Source organism: Crocuta crocuta, unplaced genomic scaffold, assembly GCF_008692635.1.
Source record: "Crocuta crocuta isolate KB4526 unplaced genomic scaffold, BGI_CrCroc_1.0 scaffold409, whole genome shotgun sequence".
NCBI classification, from domain to species: Eukaryota; Metazoa; Chordata; class Mammalia; order Carnivora; family Hyaenidae; genus Crocuta; species Crocuta crocuta.
Window position 1 is genome coordinate 1,132,564 of NW_027528006.1, and position 4,431 is coordinate 1,136,994.

A 4,431-nucleotide genomic window follows, 5' to 3' on the forward strand; every position below is an offset into this window, starting at 1 on the left:
AATCATAATCATAAGAGAGTGTCCTAACATAAAGTACTTTCTCAGGTTTGTCATGACAGAGCATTCACTCAGGGAGTAGCTCACAGGTCAATTTGAAGGGAGCTGGAAAAAAGGGAAGCATCATTCAAGAGCCATCACCAAAGGGGCAGATCTATTAGCATGCTACTGGCCTCATGAAGACCTGTTGACCATATGTGGTGTGGTGAAGAGAAGAGAGATACAAAATTGGTGGGCCATTTTCACTCTGCCCACTCCTCTGGGTTCTCTGATCAAATTCCCAGTAAGTCAAAGTGTCCTGGACTTGAAGTCATAAGGCTGGGTTTGCAAAAGACTTAACCTTTCTCCCTGTCAGATGTCAGATTTATAAACTGTGCAAAACAATATCAAACTCAGATGGAAAAGATGGGTTATTCTGGGACCAACTGTATACAAAAACTTACACATTTATCATCAATGTCCCTGCAACTTTTTGAGGATAGAGTAATATTGTCTCCTCAACACTCAGCACATTGTTTAAAAATCCCCATTCTTCTCCCACATTTATTCCACATGATTCTCAGTCTCATGGTAAAAATTAAATCACACTTATAAACATTCCAGCAGAGTGTCTGATACCTTTTTGGCATTCTAAATTTTCTTCTTTCCTCTTCTCTTTCCTTTCTCTGTCTCCTTCCCTTCTTTTCATTTACTACCATAAGGCACCTAGTCCTTAACATGCCATTTCATCTACGCATTTCTATAGAATACATGGGCATTGTGGCTCCAGCAAAGAGAATAATCTAGAAATATTAAAGAATTCTCATCCTACAGTAAGGGTTATAACTTTACAACTCCTTTTCAAGCCATATTCATACATCCAAGATGGTGCTTTAACACATAAAAAATCATATCTTGGAAAAGAAGCCCTGTACTTTCTAGAGCCCAATGGAGATATTTCCAAACACACTTTGCCTCCTTCATGGTTTTCCTAAGGCTGGTCCTAAACTACCATACTAATTCCACATAGCGTAGTCCTTCTGCTATTTCTGATTCACTTTGTCTCTCCAGTGGAAATCTTTTGTGCTGCATCCTTGGGTCTCTACTTTTTTTTTTCTTTGACTCTTCTGCCAAGCTAGGATTTATGACGGGCATAACCTTGCATAGTCTATCAAAGATTTAGGGGTATTGATCATGCTCTCTCTTCTACTTCTTCAGCAGCCTTTCATTTCTCAGGCCTCTACGGGGGCATTTCCACCACTGGTGAGAGTTTCAGGAAGGTCTCTACTCAAGAGGCTCCTGGAAAACTTCAACAAACACAAATCAGATTTTCAATAACAGCTATACTAGTCTTTCCAATGCTCAGTCACTGACATGTACCAGAGGCAAGTTTATAATAGCTTTTGGGCCCCATACCTCATAGAGGAAAGATTCATTTCACCATACTATTTCTTTTTTAAAATCTATAGTAAAAAGAATCTATTATTTTGAAATCCTGTCTTAAGAAAATTGTCCATTTGCACATCAGCTTATAAGAAAGGTTATAACAGATGTTGATTTATAATAAAATACATACAGATAATAAATTCTAAGCATGGGGAAAACCAAAATAAATGAATTAGCTACAATAAAATGTCTTTTGTGAATGCTTTTGAAGAAGGAGGAGAACGGATGTAAGATATTCATAGTTTCACATCGATACAAGTTTCAGACCCCAAAACAACACATGAATCATCATGTCCAAATGCCTTATTTTACAAATGAGCAAATGAGGTCCTGCGAAGGTAATTGATTTGGCCAAAGCTACCTAGTCATTGTCTGACACTTCTTCTTTCAAGATTCAAGTCCATCTGAGATAGCAAAACAAAACAAAACAAAACAAAACAAAACAAAACAACTTTTGTGCTCTATTTACTGCTTGCTGTTTGCAAGGCAATTGCTCTGGAAACATAGCCCTTGCTCTTATATGGTAGCAAGTTTCCTTAGACCTAACCAATCATGGGTACTCAAAGGGTCTCTTTAATTCTATTTACCCAATGTTCAATGGCTCATACTCTCCTCATCTCATGGATGCATATCTTACACTCTTATGTCTTGAGGTCTCCAGGTATTATTCATAAGTCATTCAATCAGCACTGTTTCCTTTTGGCAATGACTCACCTTCATGTGTCCTTATACTGTCACTGCTCACGGGACCTTCTGTGAGACTACTGGTGTCTTATGCGAGGGGTAGTTACACATTAAGTGTAAAAATGACTTTATTCTCTCAGGGTACCCTTTGTCACTGAGAATCATAGGGATGCAACTTGTTACCTCAAGTTTCTGGTGTATCTATTTCACTCTTCTTTCTCCCTCCGCCAGCCCGCTTTAACTGCTTTTCCCACATAAGGCAGGCAGGCTGTCGCTGTGACTGCAACTCAACAGTTTATATGATTCAGTGTTGTGGAGAGACTTCCTGGGCACCCTGGAATTTCAATTCCAGATTCTCAGGAAAGAAAATCAGAATGAGGTATCTTGAGTAGGATGTCTACTCCAGGTCCAATCAGCCATGGCTAGGATTATATAATACGAATATGTCTCGAATGCATCAGCCTCTAGGAAATGGGAGTAAATCTCAAAAAAGAGGAAATGGCCAATGGACCGAGCAGATGTCCAATAGATCCCCTTTGGGGCCTCTACCTGAGTCAGACACTGTGGTGCCCTTCTTATTTCTCCTCTTCCTATTTTTTGGAAGCAAGTATTTCCCCTGTGTAAATCAAAGAAATGAATGAATATATGTGTGCTGCTCATTTGATCAGCTTATCAGACATTCCTGAACATTTCAGAATCCTAGCAGTGAGTGGAACTTGGGCTCACATTTACATAAATTACTCTCCCAGTATTTAAAATAATATCTAGGGGCACCTGGGTGGCTCAGTTGGTTAAGCGTCTGGCTTCAGCTCAGGTCATGATGTCATGCTTCGTGGGTTCAAGCCCTGCGTCGGGCTCTGTGCTGACAGCTAGCTCAGAGCTGGGAGCCTGCTTCAGATTCTGTATCTCCCTCTCTCTCTGATCCTCCCCTGCCCACGCTGTCTCTCTCAGAAATAAATAAAATGTTAAAAATATGTTTAAAAACAAATAAAATAATATCTATATAGTTCACCCAGAAAATTTCATCTTGTATAGGACCAATGTGCAGTTTAGTTTTCTTGCTTTTCAGAGAAAATACCCAAGACCAATACTGTTTGTATGTTAGGTAATGAAAATTAGCCATATCTTCACTCTTCAAAATCTACCCCGCAAGTCCTAGTCTTTGAACCATAGATTTGAGCCATAGCTTATCCTCATGTCCAAATACTTCAAAAATCCGAGCGTGACTTTAAACACCAGTAGGTAATTGCCCACGAGTTAATTCTCTTGTTTGTTTACTGGGGAAACATGATAGCTTGTTTTCATTGTGCCAGAGAAAAAGAAATCTTGTCGTTATCTCAGAATTCAGATATCCATAATAACTGCATATTTCACTTTTTTATTTGATGCAAACCTCGGTCTACTCAGCCCAGAAGGTGCAAGTGGGGCTGTGTGGCTGCAAAACAACAATGCTTTTGCCAAGGGTGCTGGGCTCTGGCTTTCGGCAGGGACTCTGCAGGCCAAGTCGCCTCTCCAAGAAAAGAGCAATTTGGAGAGAAATGCATCTCATTTATTGTAAAACATGAAAATGCGATTATGTAATTTGCAATTAAAATGAGGCTTTCAGTCTTTAAAGTTAAATTGCTGAATCACTTAACTTGATGCTTACATATTGCCTTATATATTTTGTATTTCCTGTGATTATGTCTCCTCTCCCCGGTGATGGCAGAGACCATGCACTAAACTTTTCAAATCTTCCACAGCTATTTTTATGGTACCTTATGCATAGTAATATCTATTGCCTATTGACTTAAACTGGGTGCAAACACTTACATTTTAATTGCATTTTTTAGATTAGATGGAATCCTCCCACTGAACACTGAAGACGCAAACACAGTGCTATTTGCGATTCTTTATTTTGTGGAGTGACTCTTGAATTTTGAATAATCTTTATAAAATGCTAAAACTCCAGTTTTCTACTAAATCTAAAGTATTTTAAGTAAAATAGGAGAAAAATTACACCATGCCTAAAGTTGCAGTTGGCAGTCTTAAGTTCCGTTACCAGCTTCACCTGAATTCATCACTACCTCTAGAACAATTTTCCCTAATCAGAACAATCTTCTAAGAAGATAAGTGGAGGCTCCCACTGAGAGATACTGATCCAGGATTCTTCTGGTAAATGCTGTTAAGGTAAACACTTGGTAGATACTCTGTCACTGAAACTCTCGTTATCTGCTCAGGGACATTTTTTTCTTGGGTCTTTAATCATCACAGAGCAACATGGACCAGGCCACAGTCTAAAGCGAGAGTCAAAAGGAAGAAGACCAGTGTCTTCTGTACAAAATC